Source organism: Melanotaenia boesemani, chromosome 2 (assembly GCF_017639745.1).
Source record: "Melanotaenia boesemani isolate fMelBoe1 chromosome 2, fMelBoe1.pri, whole genome shotgun sequence".
In the NCBI taxonomy this organism is placed as follows: Eukaryota; Metazoa; Chordata; class Actinopteri; order Atheriniformes; family Melanotaeniidae; genus Melanotaenia; species Melanotaenia boesemani.
The window spans coordinates 17401538-17428382 of record NC_055683.1 but is presented as its reverse complement, the minus strand read 5'-3'; the positions used below and the strand labels follow the sequence as shown (position 1 = coordinate 17428382).

Sequence of the window (26845 nt, the reverse complement as noted above, 5' to 3'; positions counted from 1 at the left end):
TGTTTCCTATGATACCCTGCTTTCAACACTTCCTCCATATAGAGCTACTACTCTAGCCTTCCACATTCAATCTCCAGCACTACACATGATATATTGTACATATGTTCTCATGCACATGCGCAGAGGGTCTCCCACGTGTGACCTACACACTGACTTTGAAGGCTCCCCTAATTTTTTTCCTGACATTGAATTCTGTTTTTTGTTGTCGGGAAACTTCTAAGCAATGCTGGTTTTTGTCTTGCAAAACAGAGCAAAGGGGGTGTGTGCAGTTTAGGAGCTGAAGTGTGTGAAGAGTCAGCATGTAGCCAGAGGGTCATATGATTGAGGAGTTTTAGCTTTACCCTAGATTAGACAAAAATGGGCTGCTGTGCTGAAAACAACGTGAGAACAGGTGATTTACGGGCCGAGGCATCAGCGTTGCTGCACATCCAGGCTGCCGTACATGAAATGTCACACACGTGCAGCCCTCTTCTTTCCTCTTTTAACCCTCATGGAATCTCAAACAGGAGTGTTTGCTCCTTTTTTTTCTTCTGTTGCTGACTTGGCTTGAAGCTCCTCTCCAGTTTCTTTCCTTCTCCTATTCCTCCCTCTCTCCCTCAACACTCACCCCTTTGTCTTTCAGCTCCTGGCAGGACCCATACCATTAATCGTACACACATGCACACGTATGCACACACATGCACACACAGTCATAAAACCGACAAGCAGACCAACCACCTCCTGCCGAGCACACTTTCACCACAGAGCTGTTGCAGCACGTCACAGCCCTCCTCTTAGCATTTTCCACTGCTTCCGGCACACTTTACTTTTTTCCTGTTGACAGACTCTGGAACAAGACATCCCATCTGCTGATACCACAGGTAGGAGCTAGCAGCTTGCTTCCATACATTCAGCACCGTGCCACTTAAAGTACATGGTGTTCCCTCTTCCCTGATCCATGTGAACTCTCAGGGAAGTGTGGAATGAGCTCCATGGCAGCTGCCAAGAGAAGCTTTTGGAATTCCATGTACTTTTACACCTCATGTGGTATTTATTTAGCACTTTTTTGTGTCTTCACCTTTGAAAACTGATGCATTATTTCTATGAGAGATTAGAGTGAGATTTTTTTGTATGTAGGGAGCTAATTGGTTGACATTTGATGTTAATGTAATTAAAAGTCACTTTTTCTTTGTGGAATATGAATGAGCACAGAGGATTATTTCGGGGAGCTGCAGAGTATGGTTAGAGTTCTAGTTTAATAAAGGCAAAAAGAAAGAAAAATAAACAGAAAAGGAAGAGATAAAAGAAAAAGAACTCGCAGTTCTTATGTCTCGACTAAAACTGTGCAGCAACATGTTGATCTTCGAAAATAGCCTGAGGTTACGAAGCTCCCGCGAGTAAATATACTTATAGGTCTGCACTTCATTCATGGGCTTATGCTGTATTTGTGGATCTTTAAGAGGTTTGCAGATGTGCTCAGTTCACAAACCACCAAGAATTCAAAACATGCATAAATCACTTGTTAAAGTCAAACTGCAAACTTTGTAAAGACTTCATTTCAGCATTTATAAAGATTTAAAAGTAGGTTCCGGATCAGTTAAAGGATCATTTTAGCTTAAAGCTGTCCAAACTGTCTACATGGTTGAGCAAAAGTTGTGTTTTACAACCTGATGCCAGCAGCTTCAACACCAATTTATTTCAGCTCCAGGCATAAAAAGAGAATTAACTGAGTAAAAAATACATCTTTGTATGTTCTGCTTGATAACATAGGAGCCGCCGCACCACTTTTTACAGTCATAATGTATCACTCTGCGATTGTGATTTTTCTTGAATCATTGTGAGCTGACATTAAATGACTTGAGAAGCTCTCATCAGAAACTCAAAATGGCAGACTAAAGAAAACATAAAAATCCATCAATCCATTTTCTATACTTGCTTCCAAAGGAGGGTCACAGGGACTGATAGAAATATGTTGTCTTTTTCTTTTTTTTAGCCATTAATATTTTTAAAAAATTTTTAAAAATCTTGAAAATGTAGACGTTTCAGCCTCAATGTATTGCCCGCATCACTTTAAAACTTATGTCCATTAAAGAAAGACATTTTAGAAGTTGTGATTTTTCTTTTAAATAATCCTGGTAATTAACTGACAAGCATTTATAAAATAAGTAACTACATTTTTTAAAAATCAGCTGACAAGTTGCCATCTTACTCCAAAGTTTGGCTTCAGCCAGGAAAAATCTTAGAGATGGCGTTTGAAATGCTAAACTTTGCATACATTCATTCATCTGTCCATTCGTTTTACACTCGCTTATTATAATTCAGGATCACGACGACTGATGGAAATATGTTTTTTTTGTTCTTCTTCTTGGTTTTTTATGGTGAAAAACCTAAAAAAAAAAAAAAAACTGTAAGAAGGAAGATATTTAGAAACTTATAATGAAAGATTTTTATTTGAAAACAAACTGTAAATTAATTGACTAGTGAAAAATAAATAAACACATTATTTAAAAAAAATCTATAAATTAAAGTTGCCATCTTAGTCCGAACTTTGTTTTTGACCTTGAGAAAAACCTTGGGGAGTGGTCCGAAATGGTCTATTTGTGTTATGCATAATAATTCAATAAATGCTAAATTTAGGTAACTGTCCAAACATATAGTGACTGATTGCAAGGTTGCAAGTTTGATCACCAAAGTTTCCCGTTACACATGCTGAAGTGCCCTTGAGTGAAAAATAAAACTGTGTTACCTTCAATATGTTCTTCATTTGTTCTTTTTGGATTATAATTATGTTTTTCTGCTATTTAGATTACAGACTCTGCTAAAATTATGTAATATATTGTACTGTGTGATGGTAAAACATAAAAGAAAACTGGTGACATAATTATGTCTTACACTCCCTGACCTTTGGTTATTGGCAGCTGTGCACAATGATGAACACACGAGCTGGAAAATGCTAAGATCCGCCACTAGATGGCAGTGTCCAACAGGTAGTGTGTGTTAGACAATTGCCTTGCATCTGCCCTGATTCACACACAAACACACACACACACACATAGCCCTGACACAGTCCACTACATTGTACATGATGATAATCGGACATTAAGCCTCAAGTAGACCACTGTTACAGACATTAAGTGTTTAGAAAGCTGAAACTGAGGATCACGGTGAACTCATATATTTATGGTTTTAGGTTATCTGATGGTTCTGATCTGTTTATTCATGCTTTTTGGGTTTGGTGGAATCAGACCTCGTGGTGACCTTTAGTCAATGAGGAACACAAATTTTTGTCCTTGTTTCTCAGTCCTCCTCCTCCTCCTCCTCCTCTTCTGTACATGCCTTTGGGTCAGTACCCTTTAACCTCTCCACCCTCCTACCCCTCACTGCTGTGAGCACACGTGTGCTTCCCTCTCACATGTTTTATCTCCTCCCACCTCCTCCTACACTCCCCTCCCCTTTTACCAGCTCTCTCTCATCTCTGTCCCTCTCTCTTTCTGTTGGCGGCACTGGGATCCATAGGCGTCCAGAGGACAAGAACAAGACAGGACTCACACCCTTGACACCACACAGCAGCCCCACCACAGACATGTCGGACTCTGAGACAGCAGCTGCCCCCGCCGAGGCACCCGTCCCCGCTGCTTGCGCCAGTATCAAGGCAGACCTGGACAAATGGTAGGTGATGGTGTGCATGTTGCTAGAAAAGTTTCCCCATCGTGGCACCAACCTCGCCAATGGTGAAGTCTCGCTCCACTCTCTGGTTCTTTCTCAAGTTCCAGAGTTGACTTTGCAGATTTATACGATCGTATACAAAGTGAGCAAAAAATTGTATGCTAAGTGAGCAAGCTGTCCAACAACTCTGAAAACAGACAGCATTACATCCTAGTTTAAATTCCTGAAAGATTTGGATTTGCACGACAGGGAGGAGGGTTGGTTGTGGACAGCAGCATCCTACAATGCGCCATGATAAAATGGAGTCTCATCAGCGAACACTGCATTCAGCACATGAAACCATCATATTTTTGCATGTGGGAACATAAGTGAATTTGACATCCTAATTAGATAGTGAAAAGGGGTCATAAAAACTTGGGGGTACCCCTTGTATGGGAGAGTGATTTCGGGGGTTAACGATGCGTGGAAGCGGGGTTGATGTTTGATGCTTGTCCATACGCATGGATGAAGGCTGGGAATCTGCTTGCGTCACTGGCCTCCCTTTCCCCAGAATACTTTGCGCTGGCTTCATCCATTTGTCCCCGCTGTCTCCTTTCGCTTCTTGCCCTGTCAACGGTCAGGGACACCAGTGAAGGGACATTTAGACAGGGGTTGTGTGTGTTTGCAGCAGACACTACAAACAGCAATTACTTAACACTTCGGCTTATACGTGATTGGTATAATTTGATAAATACTGATATTCGTTATGTTTTATGGACATTTTGTAAATGGGCACAATGCAAATTACCTTTAATTAAATCAAGAACATTTTTGGAGCATTTTTAGACTAGACTAGATGGAGTTATTCTGTTTTTTGCACTTCATAATTGAAAGAAAAGGCCGCCAAGTTTATCTTGGCCAGACTGTTGGGTCTTGATAAAGAGGCTGTGGGTGTGGGAAGCCTTTAGATAAGAGAGGGAAGGGGTGGATGATTGGCAAATTCATGCATTAAAGTTTCACAAGTTTGTTTTGAAGATTGTTGATGCCATGGGGCTTTGATTCTTACACAGGTCTATGTTCAGGTTTTACATCATAGTTTCTATTACTCTTAAAACACTGTTCTCTCTGTAAAAGTCGGCCTCAGGCCAAAGATTACACCTCAGGCTGTTTCAAAGCACAACACAATGTGTTTAAGGCAACATAGCTCCATCACACACACTTCAAGTGTATATACAAGCAGCTAATGTCAGCAGAACTTGAACCCATGTCTTTGAGAGGTTTAAACTCAGGCGACATCAGCACTTATAAATATAATTTCCAGCACATGCTAAGCTTCCACTGTTAATGTGAGGGCCACAGTGGCCCCTCTCAGTTAACAACATACCTAACCTCACTAACCCAGGATCTTTGTTCTCCCACCTCTTGTTTCAGTAAAGTGAAATATTTAACCAGAAATATGTTTTCCACAAAGAGATGTATGCAAGAATCCATTAAGAATCCATTTATGAAGTCCAGAGGAATTTAACTGAGCCATTTACATGAAGTCATTGTGTCCATTATGACTGAGAAAGCAGCATGAGGTAAACCCACATAAAATATTACTTGAATATAGAACTTCAAAATCATGTGTTCAGTCTGTAATTCTAACAATGTCCCCTAGTGTTCAAATGAATTAAATGCATTTCACTTTGGATTGATGACAGCTGCCCTGTAGTAATGAGGGAAATATATATTTAGTGCTTTCCATTACAGTTTTATTAAATATATGCAACAGAATAACACTTGTAAATCAGTTGTATATCAGAGATGTATATCAGAAACGCTTGTGAAGTCAGTCCTGTAAAAGATATCACCTGATTTATTATGTGTGAACTACATATGTCACACAGATATTTGGCAAAATTTCACTGCTTAAAAGTGCCCAAACAATGCCAAAAAATAACTGTAAAGTTTTTTAGAGATTAATATGTTAAAAATATCATTATCAGTTTGATTTTCAAGCTAGTTATTTTTAAGCCTATTTCCTACCTTTTTAATCCAGTTTTCTGAGACACAACATATTCCCCTTCTGTAATCTATTAAAATATTAATTTACTTAAGGTAAATTGAAAAAGGAAAAAGGAAAAAAGATTGAAAAATTAATAGGCTACAACAAAATGCAGTATTTTAATTACGTTTGTAGATTACTGGAACAAAGTTAACGAGGTGTTGGCTCCCTTGCTAATGCCTTGTTAGCAAGGGAGCTAACAAGATTTCCACACATTTAATTCTTTAGCTAATTCCCCTGATGTATTTCAGTCTTGGCCGTCTCATAGTTTTCATCTGCAGCAGGTACTTTACACCAACTGCTCATTAGAACATAACGTTGTGAGTGACTAGATGGTAAAGTTAGCCTTTAGCAACTGCATCCTTGCACCAGACTCAAGTTTTGACGTATTTAAATGAATGCTGTCTTGCTGGAAAACCGAAAAGGTCCAAACATGATCCTCCTTGTGAAAAGCTGTCCTCTACAACTCAGCCAGTCACACATTAGAGAGTTGTGTCTTTTGCTAAAGTAGCCTTGAGTTACTAGCCACTGCTGACCTTTGCTCTTAGCAGTCTTCGCTGCCATTCAAATGAGCATGTTTGAAATCTGCCGGCAAAGGGTCATGGTAATAGTTTGTCATCCATTTATACTGAAGAGGCTGAACTCTTTGATCTTTATGATAGTAAGCCATCTATACTATTTTAAATCCATGTTTTATAATCATTTCTACTCTCTTATTAGGTTTGCTTAAGAGAAAGTGCTCAAGTTTCATGTGTTCAGCTCCCCTTTAGACCCCTGCCTCTCACTCATGGTCTCTTCCATGATGAAATCTCCAACCTATGACCAAGTCTTTACTGCAAGTGTGAGTGGAGTCAGAACACAGTGTCACCCACATCTGGATTTTCCATTTTATTCCTAGCAACTTTGAGCAAATAATATTCAACAAGGCGTGTGAATGTAATGAATATTAGAAGCTCAAGTGTATTTATAGCTTGTAAAAGTCATGGATACAGTATGAGTGAAACTGTATGTGCAGGACACCATGACATGTTCCATGTCATAGATCACATTACTGCACCATTTGATACTTACTGCTTTTAACCCAGGCCAGTCAAAGAAGCAAAGGCCTCACAGTCACTCTCAGTCAGGGACATTCTGCATGGAGGCCGCCATGTTGCTTTTATGTCCTCATGCTGAGTTGATGAGCATCCCTTGCCTAGCATTATCTTCAATTTGAGCCTTTTTTTCCTCTTCAGGAAAGGCTTTTAATCAAGTTTAATTCTTTCTTTTAATCAAAATATTGTCCAAAGTTTTTTTTTATTTTATTTTTGTTGTTGTTCTTCTCCTTTTTTTATGGCATTAATAGGTTTGACCTCTATGGCCAACAAAGCCTTAGAAAGTAAGGGAAATTAAAAAAGCAAGCTGAAGCCTTAATACTGTATGTATTTCATGTACACTATTAACATGAATGTAACAACAGTCATTTAACAACAATAATTTTTTGATGCCTATGTATTTAAAGTTTTTTGTACTGTCTTATGTACATGACTGCCATATTCATTCAGTATGGACTCCCACTTTTCAGTCATCCTCTCAGTTAGCTCAGGTACATTTTATTTAATTCTGTAAAGATTAAAACCCCCAAAAAAGAAAGAAAAAACACTTTTTGAAGAAAAGTCGATTATGAAAAGTTCCAGTTATTAAGTCCTGCGATGGAGCTGTGACCTTGGGATAGGCTCCAGCATCCCCGCAACCCTGAACTGGAATGAATGAATGAATGAATGAATGAATGCATTAATTAATTAATTAATTAATATAATCCATTTCTCCTGTTATTTGCAATGTGACTGGTTGGATACTGATTTTAGTCTAACAGCTTAAATTTTGACTGATGGTTCAATTAAGTTTTTCTTGGAAAAGAAGTTTCCTCCGCTGCCCTGCAGCTGTATCTACAGCTTGTACATTCTTGTTGGTGGAAACCGTTTCATTGTGGAATCTGGTGACTCGGCATAGGTCAGTAATCTGAGTGCCAAACTGCTGTTGTGTCAGAGCGACACCATCCTCCTCCCCCTTCAAGACTTAGTGCTTATGTCATTTTGATTCTCTGCACTCCCGTGTCATTTAATGATATAAATATGAAGCTACATCTTTCCTATGAATGTTTCATCATCTGATAATGTTTATGCTCAGAAGCAGTTCACCTACCAGCAAGAAACCCAACTCAAATGTACTGAGACCAGTACTGTGCTGGTGATCCTTGTCCTAGTTTCTACCACAGCTTAACAGACACTTAAAACCACTGAAGCAGGGAGCAAAGAATGTAATCACTTGTTTTAATATAAAGATGACTTTTTCTTAGTTATATGATCTTGCATTATTTTACACGAGAAGTATATATATATATATATATATATATATATATATATATATATATATAAACAGCACATTTTCATCTCTACTGGAAATTCAAGGTCAAGGTTATATTAGCCATTAAATGCTTCATTCAGGTGAGTTAAAGCACTTGGGTTTCTGTGGCTAATTTGGATTTTTATTTAAATCATTTTCAAACATTTAAAGATTTAACTTCATTGTCACTTGCTTCCTGTTTCAAAGAAGACCTTACGTTAATAAATGGGAAATGAAAACATGTACACATGGTGGCTGACCTAGACAAGATTAAGATTACATCCTCACAGAGACAAGTTCTGGTGTATCAACTAAAGTTTTTTTTAATAAAATCTAAACTGGTTCCATGTGGAATTAGCCTAAAATGATACAACTCACCAGCTGTTTCCTTTAGAAGCCCAGAGCAGTCATTTTTAAAATATCATTATTTTAAGAAAAACAAGATTTGTTTTCTCAAGATAACAATGTCATTGTTTTAAAACACTGTGATAAAACAAAAAGATTTTTTCTTTATCAAACGTCAGGTACATAAAGCCATTGCCAGGAAGCAAACAAAATTAAAACATTGTGTACCTTAACTCACAATCATAGATTCTGACCAGTTCCAACAATTAGCAATTAAGTAAGATTAAACAATCATCTTGTGGTCTCAAGAAAACGAAGTTTATAACCAGTTGTAGTAATTTATCTCGAGAAAATGAAGATGACGAGAAAACGTAACTCATCACATAAAAATGAGCTATGTAACGTCAAAATAAATAATTACAGAAATGGCCGCTCTCGAGTTATGTAGTTTCTGATCTGAGTCAGCAATCAATCAACTCACTTGACATAAAATAAGAGACCCCTTCATCTATCTGTCTATCTATCTATCTATCTATCTATCTATCTATCTATCTATCTATCTATCTATCTATCTATCTATCTATCTATCTATCTATCTATCTATCTATCTATCTATCTACCTACCTACCTACCTACCTACCTACCTACCTATCTATCTATCTATCTATCTATCTATCTATCTATCTATCTACCTACCTACCTACCTACCTACCTATATGACAAATTTGATGCTGGTTTAAAAATTGTTTCATAGAAAGGGAGAATTATTAGAGTGAATGGCCTATGATGGGAAAATGGGACCATATCATGATAAATAGTCAAAATGACAAATTTTTCTTTCAAATAAAACCATGACACTAGAGAATGCATGATTATATTGTGTTATGGTTGAGATATTTAAAAAGTGTGGTATTGACGGAAGTCAATAGGAATTTGTTGTCCGATGAGATGGTACATCATTAATCTGACTGCCAAAAAACCCAAAAATGCAACTAAATCAATTTTGTTATTAAAATTCAGTATATCTAAGACTGATTAAATCTTCAATCACCTAAAATCTATTATATGTAAAAAAAAAAAAAAAAAAAAAAACTTTTGTTTTTATTTATAAATAATTTAATATTTGATATGTTTGGTAAGGGCTGAAGATGATTAAAACATCTGAGCAAAAGAAAAAGTGGTAAAAAACATTATTTAATAATTTTTTAATAGCAGTTTTTGGGAGGGGACTTTTTTGTCCTCCGATGACCTGAAAGGATAATAAATTAGTGTTACAGTTAGTAGGCGTTTAATCAGTTAAAACGCCCCTTTTAACACATGGGTGGAACAAACCAACTACAGTGGGTGTGCAGATCTAAAAAAAAATTTCCAACTTGATAAATATTGATGTGTGGCCTTTACGTAAGTTCAGTAGATAATCACACATTAAAATGATTCCTCAAACAACTTCTGCCTATATTATGATTCTGTTCAGCTGCTCTAAGCAGTAGCTAAAGTTATGTCCCATTCCAACTCTTTTATCGCTTATTGTTCTTATTTGTGAAGACACCTCCAGTGGACACTGTTGCACTTTGCAGGCCGCAGCTCGAAACAAATGCATGCAAAATTATTACTTTATGATTGACTTTTTATTATTTTTATTTTCAACTTCGCTCTGAAAGATCCATGTCTCCTTTGTGTGGGTAAACCCTCTTTACACCAGCAAAACCACTTCCCCCTCCATTTGAGCAGCAAACTCCTCCTCCCCCGCTCGTCATCACTTCTCTCCAGGTCTTTGCCCAGCTGACCAAAAGGGAGCAGACCCAATGACTTGGCCAGCTGACTCTTAATCACACAATATCGTCACTAACATTTGGCCCCTGCATCATCTTTACCACTGGACCTGCTGCGTGATGTATTATGCACGCTCTTCCCAGCGGACTGATGACTCAGGTCAACCTAAATAATTCAGCATTAATTTCCTGATTGTGTCCCAAACACAAAGGGTTACGTCACTCTTCAATACAAGCACAGTGGTAATCGGTCGGGCCAAAACATGCGGCCATTTCTGCCGCAGGATGCAGCGGCCTGAATCTGGTTTTGTACTGTAAGAAGGTCATCTGTTAGCTTGATGATTTTACTGTATCGGGCCCTGTTGCCATGACTACTCAGCTTTGCCCCTTCACCTTGTATAAAGGCCTTCCTCACAGATGTGCTTTCCCTCAGGAGATTGCATAATGGCTTCATGGTGATGATGTCATCAACTCTGTACCCGTCCCCGGCTTATGCATGCACCCGCCCTGTTCCTCTGCAACCCCCGCGTTCTCATATATCATACAAATACATACGCAACTGGAGTTTTGCTGAATTGCATGACTAAATGAATGCCTTTGATTGAATTTAAAATAAAAGGATAATCTGAGACGGGGAGGAAGGTAAAATATAAAGTTCCTGCTGTCAGGATTTAGATAGAGAGAAGTGTGTGATGGGATGGAAGGTGCTGTTGCAGGATTATCTGACAACAAGGCTTCAGGGTTTGACATTCTGCTGCTCTGATGTTGGGTCATCGGCACACTGCGTCAACCATAAGCACTAATCGACTGAGTCCAAGCACATGCATGTGTACATCCACACTCAATGGCCTCCATTTCCTCACAAACCCTCACAAACAGCACACCAACACACTATTTGCTCCATCCCTCCTGGCAAAGTAAAGCGCTGAGTGATAATCTGCAGTAGCCAGCTGTGTGTTACATCACTGATGGGCACCCGGCCACAATACAAAGACACAAAGCAGCAGACGGGGAACTGTGAGGCTCAACCGGCGAATCAAAATCCGTGTGACAGTAATGTCACACTTTTGTTATCCAGACTATACCTTTTATTAAAGGGTAAAAGATGGAACTGACAACATTGATTATTGCATTATTTGGACTGGTCTGGAGCAGCAGCTCGTTAGCTTAGCTCACCATGAAGATTAAATATGCAAACACATATTACAGCATTAGTGTTAAGCCAAGCATGTCATATTCTGTCTATGTCAAATACTTACATCTGTGCAAGAAGAGGGATTTGTGTGTGGATACAGCCATGCTAGCTCCTTTCATAGCTTTAGGTCTTAGAGCTAAGCTAGCTTTTAAGCTAGCATCATATTTATTTTATGGATATGAGTTTTATTTTGAACAAAATTCAATGAATAGGGTCCTCTACTGATCATTTAAAGTGGTGATGGAATTCTTTTTTTTTTTTTTTGTACAGGAGGACAGAGTACAGGAGGATATATATATATATATATATATATATATATATATATATATGTGTGTGTTTGTGTGTGTGTGTCCCTTTGTTGGCTCTAGAGGAAGCTCTGGTGTCACTGCCTATCACAAACGAAATATGAAAATTGCATGATCTTTCTTTCTTTCTTTCTTTCTTTCTTTCTTTCTTTCTTTCTTTCTTTCTTTCTTTCTTTCTCATAAAGCTTGGTAAAGCTCAAGTAGCAGGTTAGCATTCTTGATGATGCCTTAATGCTGTAGGAAAACAGAAAGTAGACACTCAGGTAGACATAAATTACAAAATGAAATACCGGTTTACATGCTAAATAGATAACTGTAAAATAAATATTGAATACTGGTGTTGAAACATACAATTAGGCCTAATAACTAATATGAGAAAGCACTAGGAAGTGACGCTTCTTTTCCTCAAAGGGTGGAGGAGGGATGGGAGGAAAAGCAGAACAGAGAGATAATGATGCCAAAGGAGGAGCCAGGAGATGTGTTTACTGTCATGTAACATGAAACCCCTCCCCCTGCGGGCTCTCCTTCTTACCTCTGCATTATCACGCAACCTCCCTCCTTCCCTCCCTCTTCCCTCTCCAGTGTCCTGTCAAACAGATGGGTCCATCCACATGGCTTTTCTGTTTCCCTCGCTCCTTCTTTTGCCTCCTCTCTCTCTCCCTTCCTCCCACCCTTTCGCTCCATCACCCTAATTCATTGTGGCAGCATCGGCTGCTGTGTTTGCTCCTAAATGGAAGCCTGAATAATCTGCAAGCGTGGAATCCTTCCACCTTCTTATTGACCCATCCTTCACTTTCCTTAATCTTCTGCTATCTTTTATGTGAATATTGCTTGTGTTGATGTTTTCTACCTGCCTTTTTAGTTCTGTTAGCACCTGAAACAAGTACATGTTTTGTCACCAGAAGCTGGACTTGGACTACTGACCGGGTCCAGAGCAGGAAGCTAAGATTTTGAACTGTAGTAACTTGAGTTTGATGTGATTTTTTTTTTCTTGCAGTGTGGCGGAGAAGGGAGCCGAGGGCTGCAAGGATCTGTTGGAGGCCTTTGCTGCTTGTGTGAAAAGTGCTGCCGAGGGGACATCATGAGGAGTCACCCTCCAGCCTACGATGTAAGGATGTTACATAAGGGTCTGATTCATTCAACAACGATGAATGTTGGAGATTAAGCTACTAGAAATACAAATTCTGGGATGTATCACATGCAAACTGTCAGTGGCTTCATCTGCAGCAGAAAATACACAACTACACATGTATTATTAATAAAAAAATAAAAGAAAAACTAGTGAATAAAAATGTCCAGATTCCATTTGCTGCTTCAGCTTCTAAGTGCATTTGTTTTGGCTCTGTGCCGGACCATCGTCGATTCTTAGGATGCTTGATTAGACCGGATCCACCATTCACAAGACACGAGTTCATCCACTCCATGTACAAGCCTATGTACTGTATTCACCACCCGTGGACGATGCTCATTCAGCTCGTTTGTTTTTCTTTACAAGGAAAATCACCATATATGTTATATTTTAAAACAAATACATGTCTGAGTATGAATAATAATAAACTTCACCGGCTGTTGTACATGACTGACGGGAAACATGGCCCCCAACACGAGAGTTTTCAGGGCAAACAATAGACGGGATTATAAAACTCTTTAAAGAATGTTCTTCCACTCACAGTGTAGCACAATATGTTGGTTATTTCAAGTCAACTGTGTCCATGATTTAGATAAAGTACAAACAAAACGGTGAGGTTGTGAAAGAGAAGCATACAGGTAGAGTGAGGAAGACGTCAAAACATCAGGACAGAGAGCTCAAAGCAAAATGTCTGGGAAAAAAATTTTACAGCATAAATAGAAACAAATGGTAAAAACAGGAGTTGATGTTTGTTAGTGAACAGATAGAACCTCTCAATTTTATTTTTTTTATTTTATTCATTTAGTTAATTCATTTTATTTATTTACAATTATTTATAAATGTATCTATTATTTGTTTTTATTATTAGTTTGTTGTTTTTGATGTATTTAATTATCTGATTGTAGTTTATTTTATTCCTGCCTTTTTCTTTTGGTTGTTTTTTCCTTATTTTTACTGTAATTATTTTGTTTTAATAGAATTGTTAAGAAGTCACTGGAGTTAAATCCAGAAAGGCCAACAGTAAGCCATTACTAACACTGAAACAGAAGAAAACCGAAGAGGCTGATTATGATGGATCATGAATCTGGAGGAGGAATGAAGCAGAAACTTTGGTTTGATGCAGGTTCAATAAAACACATTACGTTGATTGTCTGAAGGAAACTAATTTCAGCAATCACTGATGTCGTGGTGTTGATGTCAGGTGACATTAGTCATTAACTTTATTATAAATTCACAAGTGGACTTTTAGGCTCTTTTTCACTCCATATCTCAGAATGAAGTTTGGTGATGTTGAGCTCATTTTTCAGGATGATGATGGCAGGCAACGAGAACTCAACCTTATTTCAGGAAACACATTTGAGCTCAATGATAACACCAGCAAACAGCCTGGAAATGCATGGTTAAATACAGATAAATTATGGATAAAAACCTTGTTGATGGACAAAAAAAGTAAACTTGCTTTAAAGCCTGAAGAGTCACAATTAAAGTTATTACTTTTTTTCATTTGAATTTATTTATTTATTTGTTTATTTGTTTATTTTGTTTGGATCCCCATTAGCTTCCACAACTGTGGTTGCTAATCTTCCTGGGGTCCAAAATCAGCATACAATTTTACAGTTTATTAATACATAAAATATAAAATTATTCAATAACTGTAAAAAACAGCAATATACAGTAACATTATCATAATGGAGAACCATGCAGAACAAAATACTCTTTACACAATAAATAAATATCAATAGTTCATCTCTAAGAATCTCTGCTTTATAATTTTCTTAAAAATTAATAGGTTTTGGATTTGCCTAACACTGGATGGGAGTGTATTCCATTCTATAGCGGCCCTATATAAGATGGTTTTCTTCATGTAATTAGATTTTGGGCTTGGAACTATGACCATGCTGTTACTGACTTGGCGTGTCACATACTCATGACAATGACCACTGAATAATATTTTGTCTTTAAAATAATTCTGTGTGTTATTTGCCAAGACTTTATACATGAACAACAGAAGACTACATTTTACTTTTGCTTTCACAGTTAGCCAGGACAGTTTATTATGCATCTTCTGGACATTAGTGCGAAAAGGACAATGCTAAACTACTCTTGCTGCGCTGTTCTGTGCGATTTGTAGTTTTTGTAGATAATTTTGGGCTGCACTGGACCAGACTACTGGGCAGTACTGTAAATGACATAAGACAAGACTTTGAACAACATTTTTTAATATATCGGTTGAGCAATATGCAGAGCACTTTCTTGCCATAGCGATGCCCCTGCCCATCGTTCTGACAATGTGATTTAACTGATCAGACCAAATCAAGTGGTTATCTAATCTGATGCCCAGCAGTTTAAATTTGGTGACCTGTTCAACCAAAGCACCATCTATATATAACTTTGGTGAGGAGACATTTGGCAACATATCTCGTTTGCTAAATATCATACACTTAGTTTTAGTAATGTTGAGTACCAGTCTATTCTTTTTCACCCAGTCCACTACTGTGTTTAGCTCATGCTGTAGGCTCCCATCCAGTTCAGGTATTGTAGATGCTGCAGTAAAAAGAGTGACATCATCAGCATACATTACAACACTAGCCTTTTTGACCACATGAGGTAAATCATTTATAAAGATTGAAAATAAAAGTGGACCCAAACAACTTCCTTGTGATAGGCCACATGATGTTATTATACTGCTAGATAGACTACCATTAAAAAAGACCTGCTGTGTCCTATTGGATAGATAACTATACATCCAGGTCAATGCTGACTGAGAGAAGCCATATGCTTTAAGTTTAGCAATAAGGAGACTGTGGTCAATTACATCAAAAGCTGCAGTAAAATCCAAAAACACAGCTCCCGCTAGTTTCCTCTCATCCAAACATGTCAGCCATTCCTCAGTCATGTGTGCCAGTGCAGTATTTGTAGAAAAACCTTGTCTGTATGCATGTTGAAATTTTGTAAGCAAATTGTTTGCACTAAAATAGTACATTATTTGATTAAAAATTATCTTCTCCAAAATCTTGCTTAGTATTGGTAGTAAAGTGATTGGTCTGCTGTTTGATCCAGTAAAACCTGCTTTTGGATCTTTAAGTAGTGGTATAATTTTTGACTGTTTCCAAAGCTCAGGAAAAGTACCACTTATTATTGACGTGTTAAAAATATGACAAAGAGGTTTGGCCAATTGTTTTGCCGCTACTTTAAGTATTTTTCCATCAAGATTATCTATACCTGAAGATGTATCCTCAGAAATGCACTGAAGCATCTTCTCAACTGCATCCTGAGTTACTGTTTTACATTCAAATTGGCAGGTTTTACCAGTCATTGTATCATCAATCAATTTACAACATGAGGGACTGTTAGGAATATCCATACCAGCCTTTAGTTTGTTAACTTTGTTTGTAAAAAAGTCATTAAAATAATTTGCAATGTCATATGGCCTAGTGATAAACTTATATATATACATATATATATATATATATATATATATATATATATATATATATATATATATATATATAGTCATCACAAATAGTTGGAACCAGCAATTACCATAACTTGGTCCATAAAAGGACAAATTAATCTGAATTTATTTCTACATTAATTTGTTTGTTTTGGTTTTTTAAGTGTGCTAAATAAAACAGCTGAATGAACATCCTACAAAATAGGAGATTTCTTTTTATTTATTTATTTACTTATTTACTCTTTGCTTGCTTGCCAGAGGCTATACATAGATAAGTAATACTGTAGGTTAGTACTTTAAAAAGAAAAAAACAAAAGCTTTATCTTGTGTAATTGTCAGTATTAGCCTGCAGTGTAGCCTATTTTAGCCCATTGTGTGTTTATTTGTCAGCAGAAGCCAGTTAGCTCAATAGGCTTAGATTCTGAGTACAAGGCAGGTGGGGCAGGAGTTTGATCCCAGCTGGATGACATGAGTTGCTTTTTTAGACATCTTTGAATCTCTCAGTAGGTCATCTGTTGTTATCCAGAGCAAATTGGGCACAAAGTTTTAAAACAAAAAAGTCTTTTTCATAGTAGATTTCATATTTACAACATTTGCATGTTTCTGCATCTGATTAATGATGATTAATCAAAAAGTTGCAGATAATGTGTCACTTCTGTGTCAGTCTAATACCAGCTGTGATAATTAATCTGATCTATTGTTTCAGCTCTAATCCAGTTAATGTTTCTGCACACGTTCACACGGTTCTTCCTCTCTTCTCCATCAGGTCCACTGCACTGAGTCCTCCAAGTTCCCAGCATTCCCTTCTGCACAACAGCACTGGACTGAATGATGACAACAACCATGATGATGATGATGAGGATGATGTTTATAGTGTTGATCGGTCTGAGTTTGGGATCTGGTGGCAGTAACCACAGTTTCCTCCCCCTGTCCTCCCCCTCCTGTTTTAGGCTTAACTGGTGTCCCTCAGTCTTACCACCGTCCCCTTCTCCCTGTCCAGCTGATATACAGTACGCTGACATTTCCAGAGAGCTGATGGGCTGTGATGTAACCTGTCGACTTGAGATGAATACTTATAAATGGAAATAAAGTATAAAATAATTGGTATAAAACTATTTGTGATGACTGGTCTCTGGGGCAACACTGAGTGGAATTCTGCGTTTGGATGTTTAGGGACGTGGATTTGTTTTAATGGTAAACAGATTAGAAGAAAACTAGCTTAACTTTATATTTCTCTTTGAAAGTCAAGACTCGGCTGTTCAGCCTAACTATACACCCACTGTCCACTTTATTATGTCCAGCTGTTCATCTGCCCGTTAACACAAATATCTAATCAGCCAATCACACTTAGTCGTGTAGACGTGGTGAAGACGACTTGCTGAAGTTCAAACTGAGCATCAGAATGACGAAGAAAGAGGATTTAAGTAACCTTGAACGTGGCATGGTTGTTGGTCTGAGTATTTACTGGGACTTTCATACACAACCATCTCTAGGGCTTCCAGAGAATGGTCTGAAGAAGAGAAAATATCCAGTGAGCGGCAGTTGTTGATGTCGGAGGCCAAAGAAGAATGGGCAGACTGGTTGGAGATGATAAAAATGCAACAGGAAGTCCAGCTGATACAGGAACCACACTCAAAAGCGTTGGGATATGGTCATGTTTACCATTGTGTCACATCAATTTTATTACACACAGAAATAATTCAGGGTGTAAAACACAAGATTGATCACGATAAAATATGACATTGATTCAGTGGATAATGATTTGATGTTTGCTAATTTCACAAATTCTGATTTGATTGAGTTCAGGATCGAGACAACATGATTTAATCATATGAAATATTTCAAACAACAACTAAAATATAAAATTTTATTTTATTTTTGAGCCTAATCAGATATTAAATGAAGAATATTCAGTTCTTTTAACAAAAAGAGACTAACCCACATACTGTATGTTCAGCTTCAAAATGTCAAAGAAAACTGGAAGAATAAATTTCTATTAGTAAACATTAAATCAGTATGTAGCGTAAACATTACTTCTATTCAGGGTCCCAAATATTTTTAAAACTACAGGTGTACTAAATCGGATGTTCCTCAAAATGACCTCCGTCTAAATGTTGATGTCGCATTTCATGGGACTTTTAAGTCCTTGAATTAGGACAGACATCAGAAATTTGCTTTGGAGGAGAAAGAACACAGTAAGATCGGATGTAAAAAAGGGAGAAATAATGTGTTACTGTCATGTTTTTCCAGCTCTGATTGCACAACTTTAAAACCGATACGCACACTAACATGTAGCATCCATGTTTACCTCTTTAAACACAGCGTGCCGTATCATGTCTGCATATGTAGATCCCTTCATGGCCGTGTTCACACTAAAGAGCGATGAAGGTCACATTTAAATGATCATGTGAATGATAGAAAAAGTTCAGATTTATGCAAAAAATCTGATTTGAGCATCAAGACCTGCAGAGTGAATGTAGTGTAAGACAGAAAAGAAGAAAAATAATGCTCCTTAAGAAGACGTTTCTGACGCAAAGCAGCTGAGCTGGAGCTGGTTTAGTAAGGATAGCAGGTAAATAGTAGCAGGAATAACTGGAAATGAGGAAAAAGTGTAGATATATAAATAGTTTCTGTTGTGTGTTTGTTTAAATGCCAATTCTTGTGAAAGCCAAGACTTGAGAGAATGATGCGCAGAGGAGAAAAGGTTTGGTCACTGTTGATCTGTGTGTTATTTCTACAAAGTTCTGTTAGTAATAAATTCTGCTTTCTTCTTCTGGTCAGCCTTTTTGCTACTATATCTATTCATACATTCATTTTACATCATTTTAGCCTCAGAATCAGCTGAGACAAATAAATAAAATAAAATAAATAAAATAATAAAATAAATAAAAAATGTCTGGATGATGACTGGAATTTAAAGAGCTGAGCTTCCACATAAAAAACACAAATCAGTTGGACCAAAAATAGCAACAAATAGCTTGGATTTTGAACAATCAATGGGATTTGAAGCCAGAACCATTTCTTCTTGTTTTGACCACCAACGCTTTCTCCAGCACAGAAAAACTGGCGCCCTCCCCACTAGAACCACCTGTTTGCTGGGACAGAGCAAACTACTGCTCACATTGAGGCCTGAGGGCAGGATTGTGGAGATCAGCAAGACCAGATGAACATTAAGACCACCAGGTCTAAAAATCCAGGATCAGAGAAGAGTTAAATTCAAGAGAGAACCATAAAACCTGAGCTTCATCATGGATGTAAGTGGAAGCCACAGAGGAAGCTTCTTTTTCTATTCAATGTTTAATTCCACCAGTCACATCTGTGAACACTGTCCTATGCTCCATTCAGAGCTGCATTCACAATCACAATTTGCAGCTGGATTGTTAAATTGTGCTTGTAGCTACTTTTATAAACATTGTTGGGTGTTTCAAAAAGTCACCTAAATCTTTTTGCAACAGCTTCCAGAAATCCCATTTGTATCAACATACAGAAATACCAGATAGTGTTTGGAAACACTGGATCGCGTTCCAGAGATCATTCACAAACTCTGTTGTTTATACCAGCATTTAAAATCTAGACTGGTGCTATTAGGACATCCATTTGCTAGGAAAACAAGAAAACACTGATCTATGTAGTCCTTTACAGAAATTCGGGCTACATGGGAGGGAGAAAAGAAATTTTAGGTAACATGAAGATGTGGTTCTGTGATGGTTCCCTGGCTGTGGAATATCAAACCATTTCTTGGCTGGAACCAACTTAGAATTGACTGTAGCACTACCCTGAACCATCCCTGGAATGGCTATGATTAAAAAGGGGTAAGAGTGTTGAGCCAGAACCCATCCTTGCTCAGAAAAAATAATCCTTTGGGAGATGCTCCTTTTATATCCAATCCTGGCACCCTCACCAATCGCCGATAAATCTACTAATTGTAAAATCCTATAAAAGGGTTTTATTTGAATTTTGTCTTTACTTTGATGGATTTCTTTGACTCTTTCCGAACTTTTTGTTTATTTTTCTGTTGTTCTTACTTTAATTTTAAGATTTGTTCATACATTTTAATTACAGCAAATCTGTTTAGTGAAAACTCTGAAAATATTTTTTTTCCATGTCTGAATTTAAGTTGAAAATGAAAAATCATATATTTATATTTTCACTCCATTTTAGAAAGCTTTTTGATAATTTGACTGATTCTTATATCCAACAGGTATAAAGATGTCAGAGAAAGAAACGAATGAAACCTATTATCTTTCTTCCATCAATAAGAAAACAATAATTATTGTTTGCCAAGAAAACACGACAAACACTGAAATCTGTACTGATTTATAGAAATGCTGACTATGCTGGAAGGAGAAGAAACATTTTAAGATATGTGAAGATGTGATTCTGTGAGGTTCTCTGGCAGTGAAATGGCAAACCAGTTCTTAGCTGAAACTAACTGGTACTAGTACTACCTTGAACCAGGACTGTTACTGTTTTGGATAAAGGTGATGAACTAGAACCATTATTGCTTAGAAAACATAATCTTTGGTAGATTTTTTTTATCCAACCCTGGCACCCCAACCAATCACTGATTGATTTGATGATAGTAGAACCTTCGAGAAGTGTTTTGTTAGTGTCTTCTGTATTTTTGATCCTCCGCAAAGTTCGTGTCAGGTTTCAGACTGAGCCACTCAAGGACATTTGCAGCACTTGGAGCTTTCCTTTCAACCTCTCCAGCTGGTTTGACCTCTGATACACTGACCAGGTTGGGTAAAAAAGCCTCGATCAGTCCAGTTTGAGCCTTTCCAAGTTTCTTTTCCATTCAGCTGAATTTAGTCATCAATAGAACAAAGATGACCCTCAAAGGCACCTGAGCTAAACTTCAAATGTCACAATAAGGTCTGAACAGTCGGGTTTACAGATGAAGATAGGTGTTGACTATGTTGACAGGTTCACATCTGAACTGAATGAGTGCCAGCGGTCATATGTTAAGTGATCTACACGGAAGCCAAACTCACTATGTACTCGCAGCCATGAGCACCATCAGCTGTCTTGCTGTCCTAATCTATCCACAGGGGGTAAATTCGGACTCCCAGATTAGTCTGTCCTCCTTTTTTACCCAGAGCCTCACTGCTGGAGGTGTAGCTCTAAAGGGAGGATGTGCATGTTTGCTGTGCTTCAAGCTTGTGTAGCGTTTATAGTAACATCCAGAGATCTGAAGCTTCTCCAGAGATATACAGTTATAGTTATATTTTTTTATTTATTTTATAATAAGAAAAGCTGATTAAAACATTGCTGAATGCTACATAACCATTTTGGTTTCTTTTTATTCTTAATTGGTCAAGTTTTTCCAGATGAAGTAGAATAATACCTCCTGGATGCATAGAGAAAAAAGGTTATTTGAAAAAATACATAGCCAACACTAGAGGGCGCCAAAGTCACCCCAGTTCCTTTGATTTTTTCTTATTCGTTTATAGTAACAGTGTAAAAACCTGCACTAATCTGAATATAGCCATGAATAAATCCGACAATAACCCCATCGACTGACTGTAACTCTGTGTGCAACACAGTAAAAGGCTGCTGTCAATGGTCAATCTGCACAACCACTCGCTGTTTTCATGTAACAGGTGCAGTCTCGCATTGTACAAGCGGTGCTTGACATTAGATATACCACGTCTGACCAACTCCTGCTGAATGCCTCAGGAAGAATCCCCCAAGGGGGGTGGACATTGGGTGTTTCCATTTAACTCTGCAGAGAGGAGCCTAAAGAGCAAAGAGTCTGTATGTGAACAGCTATACAGCACAAATAAAACTTCTACCAATAAAAAATCCCATTACATGAACATGGATTCATTTCTAAACTATTTAATAACCAAATAAAAACATTTGAAAATTTTCGTCATAAACAGTACTTTTTTTTTTTACTGGCTGAAATATGATGCCAAGTGCATAAATAGAACCAGAACTACTCACTTTCCACTATTTACGTCCACACGTTTGGCTCTGAAAGGTCTGACTCCAGCTAAGTGTGGGGTTGGTTCAACAAATTCTGTATCAGATGTTGTGATACTGTAAACAGTTTAAAACTACATTGAACTCAAGAAGTAGATTCATTTTGGGCCTAGCATCTGTAAAAAAAGTAGTTCCAGGGTGATGTTCAGCATGGTGTAAAAAGTAGCTCCAGGGTGATGTTCAACATGGTGTAAAAAGTAGTTCCAGGGTGATGTTCAGCATGGTGTAAGAAGTAGTTCCAGGGTGATATTCAGCATGATGTAAAAAGTAGTTCCAGAATGATGTTGAGCATGATGTAAAAAGTAGTTCCAGGATGATGTTGAGCATGATGTAAAAAGTAGTTCCAGGGTGATGTTCAACATGGTGTAAAAAGTAGTTCCAGGGTGATATTCAGCATGGTGTAAAAAGTAGTTCCAGGATGATGTTGAGCATGATGTAAAAAGTAGTTCCAGGGTAATATTCAGCATGGTGTAAAAAGTAGTTCCAGGGTGATATTCAACATGGTGTAAAAAGTAGTTCCAGGGTGATGTTCAACATGGTGTAAAAAGTAGTTCCAGGGTGATATTCAGCATGGTGTAAAAAGTAGTTCCAGGATGATGTTGAGCATGATGTAAAAAGTAGTTCCAGGGTGATGTTCAACATGGTGTAAAAAGTAGTTCCAGGGTGATATTCAGCATGGTGTAAAAAGTAGTTCCAGGATGATGTTGAGCATGATGTAAAAAGTAGTTCCAGGGTAATATTCAGCATGGTGCAAAAAGTAGTTCCAGGGTGATATTCAGCATGGTGTAAAAAGTAGTTCCAGGATGATGTTGAGCATGATGTAAAAAGTAGTTCCAGGGTGATATTCAGCATGGTGTAAAAAGTAGTTCCAGGATGATGTTGAGCATGATGTAAAAAGTAGTTCCAGGGTGATGTTCAACATGGTGTAAAAAGTAGTTCCAGGGTGATGTTCAACATGGTGTAAAAAGTAGTTCCAGGGTGATGTTCAGCATGGTGTATAAAGTAGTTCCAGGGTGATATTCAGCATGATGTAAAAAGTAGTTTCAGGATGATGTTGAGCATGATGTAAAAAGTAGTTCCAGGGTGATATTCAGCATGGTGTAAAAAGTAGTTCCAGGATGATGTTGAGCATGATGTAAAAAGTAGTTCCAGGGTGATGTTCAACATGGTGTAAAAAGTAGTTCCAGGGTGATGTTCAACATGGTGTAAAAAGTAGTTCCAGGGTGATGTTGAGCATGATATAAAAAGTAGTTCCAGGATGATGTTGAGCATAATATAAAAAGTAGTTCCAGGGTGATGTTCAGCACGGTGTCGCATCTCCTCTTCTTCTAACATCTGTCTGGAAACATCTGGGAAGTGAGGAGACCAGTTGCTGGAGTTTTAGGACAGGAATGTTGTCCCTTTCTGGTATGATGCAGGATTCTAGCTGCTGTACAGTCCCGGACTTGTTTGCTGGATTTCTGCTTACATGATGATCCAGATGTTGTGTGGTGGTGAAAGGAACAAGGACCACAAAACAGTCATCATAAAGATCACAATCTCATTTCAGTTGTTTTTTTTTTTTTGTTTGTTTTGTTTGCTTGTTTTTTGTTTGTTTGTTTTAATCTGAGTTGTGTAAAGTACAACCTATATTATGAAAATGTTGGAAAACTGTATGAAAAGCAATTATTGGGAATAAAATATGTGTTTATTAGATTTATGTTTGGGTCTGTATCTGTTTATGTTTTTGCTTGTTTTATTATTTATTTTTTTATTTATGAGGTTAAAATTCTCTGCACTCATTACACTGATGCATTGATGTACTTAGAAAACTCTGTAAAGTAAACTTGGTGTATTAAAAGGCATTCTGTATCAAAAGATGCACATAAAGTTAAACAAAATAATTTGTATAATCAGATAATATAGCAAACAGCAGACTTAATTTAGTTCTACTGTTGATGTCCATACATTGTCTCTTAGCAAGAGCACACACAGACTATAAGACTATGACTATACAGTAGCATAACAGCACCACCCTGTGGTTGGACAATGCAGTTACATCACCACCTCTTTCTGGAAAACACTTTTTTTCCCATCACATTGTTGTTAAAAATTCTGATCTGGTTGTGTTGTTCTGTATTTCTGATTAGTTCCATAAAGCTCTGAACTTTGGACGTGCAGAGATGGAGGTTGTGGATGTGCATGTGACACAATCACTATCACAGCTTTAAATATAAACCTTCATTTGTGGATTTACATACTTCCACATGGCAGTGTTAGATAATCTGAGCTACATCAACCTGAATATATACAGAGATTAAGATTAAAGAGGATTTAGATTTGGGAAACAACATCATGCAGCTACCGCAAAGTGAACCTTGATCACACACAGTGATGCAGCACTCAGAGGTTTTATAAGAACACACTCGGGTCCACCTCAGGTGGCTGTTCATCAAGTCAGTTAACCACATCAATATAACATGTTTAATCCCTTTGACATCAGAGCTATTCTTAACACTGGCCAGAAATCAGATGAAAGAGAGATGAGAAACATGAATAAATTTAAGTTTTCCTTTGAGAATGATGTGTAGAAACACAAAGATTTATTTCCAGAAAAGTTTGAATGTTTTTATACAAAAAACTTAATTCAATTTAGAAATATAAAAAGTCCCAACAATCAGTAACACATTTTAACAATGAAATTGGTAAACATGTTGTGTGAAAGGCAAGAAAAGACAGAAACGTGATTGATAACAGCATTTTGGTAGATTTCTTAACCAGCAGATTAACTGTTGACTGGTGAGGGTGTCAGCATTGGGTATAAAAGGAGGCTCCAATCAAGGTTGTGTCTTTATGAGCAAGAATGGGTCATAGATCACCAGTTTGTGCTAAACTCTGTCAGAAAATCTGTTCAGAAATATATTTCTCAGTTTAAGACTCCAGAACTTTGTTCTTTCAGCATCTACAGAGGAAAAAATCATGAACAGATTTGGAGAATCTTGGAATATATCAGTGTGTAGAGGCAGAAACTACTTTTGAATTTGTGTAATTTCCAATCCCTAAGGAAACAACAGTATGAAATATCATCATTTTAACACATCCAGGTGAGCCGAGGAGTACCTCAGAGAACTATTTTCACCCAACACAGCATCCATATTTCTGCTGATTTGGGGGAAATTACTGACATTTGGCTCAATGTGGCACAGATGAGAAAGACTACCTGTTAACAGAGAAAGGTGCAAAAACCAGCATCTGTAATGTACGGAGGAGCATCCACGTCCATGACATGACTTCATATGTGTGAAGATAGTATTGATGCAGAGGCTTTTAATGGACTTTTGGAGACATAATGATACCATCAAGGTAAATTGCTTTCTTCAGAGGTGTTAATTCAACCGGATAATAGCAGATCCCATTCTGCACAACTTCCAACAGTGTGGTTTTCTTCTTTTTCTGGCCATCCTATGTTGTCCTTTGTTTTTGTTTTTTTCTAATCAAGACCGATGCTTAAATTTAATGCTGATTTTAACAATAATGACGAACTAAGTTGTGTATGTGCAGCTGAAAAATCATTCTGCTTTATAATTTCGACATTAAGTCTCTCAAAGACACGTCATTTCTTCAAATTTCTTATTAAAAAAGCAAAGATAACACAATTTGACCAGCAGAAAATCGTATTTCTGCAGTGACAGGCTGATTCGGTATTTGCTAAAAACTTAGCATTTCTAATTATAGTGGGCAGTGTTTCCTAATAGAATGTGAGAAACTGGACATGTGGACAACTAAAGAAGCTTCACATCTAAAAGCAGAGCATCATCAATGACACTTCACATCCTGGTTTCCAGCTGTTTGACCTGTTGCCCTCCGGCAGGCGATACAGGTGCATCAAAGCAAAGACGAACAGACTGAAAAACAATTTCCAAGAGGCGTCTCCACCCTGAACGTTCGTATGCAATGAGCCCCGCCAACGACACAACTATCCCATCCTGTGCTACGTATCTCATCATCTGCTCCATAATCATGCCAAACTCGCACTGTCCTGCATTGTTCCAGGCTTTTTTAGCTTGTGTTTACTTTTCTTATATTTTTTTTAGTTTTCCATTTTATTAGTTTTAACTACATGTTTTTGCACTGGAAAGGAAAAACATGTACATTCTGTTTAATGACAATAAATTGTATTCTATTCTATTCTATTCTATTCTATTCTATTCTAAAAACAACAAATGAACAAGATGTCAAAGTGTTGTCCTTACAGGACTGAACTAGGACCTGCAAAATGCATATGGACTTTCAGGTGATCTATCTACTGTTGTCTAGAAAAAGGTTTCCATGGCAACGTGGCTGCCAAGAACTCATTCTTAAGGAAAGGAAAGGAAACAGGGAGAAAAGGCTGAGGTATGTCACATGACACAAGAACTGGACTGAAGATAAGTTGAAACAGGTCTGTTGGAGGGGTAGCTTGTCCCCAGAATCTGGACTTCCTTAGTATTAAAGAAGTGTGGGATCATCAGAGAACAGAACAAAAAGCAGAAAACATCCAGAGAAGAGAAAATTAGTGTAACAGGGTTTGGAGGTACTCTGTATTTCCATTATGTGAGCAAATAAATTGATACAACTTTTTT

At 37.5% G+C, this 26845-nt stretch overlaps 1 long non-coding RNA gene across 2 annotated transcripts; it reads left to right on the top strand.

The window, feature by feature from the left end:
• Positions 1–716: 716 nt before the first annotated feature.
• Positions 717–17363, top strand: LOC121646453. 2 transcript variants are annotated; one of them, XR_006011643.1, is made up of 4 exons: positions 717–860; positions 3496–3648; positions 12671–12781; positions 17023–17363. It is a non-coding gene; the product is annotated as an uncharacterized LOC121646453 (long non-coding RNA). The 2 variants fall into 2 exon arrangements; XR_006011642.1 differs by lacking the exon at positions 717–860 and having other exon boundaries at positions 3438–3648.
• Positions 17364–26845: the final 9482 nt, after the last annotated feature.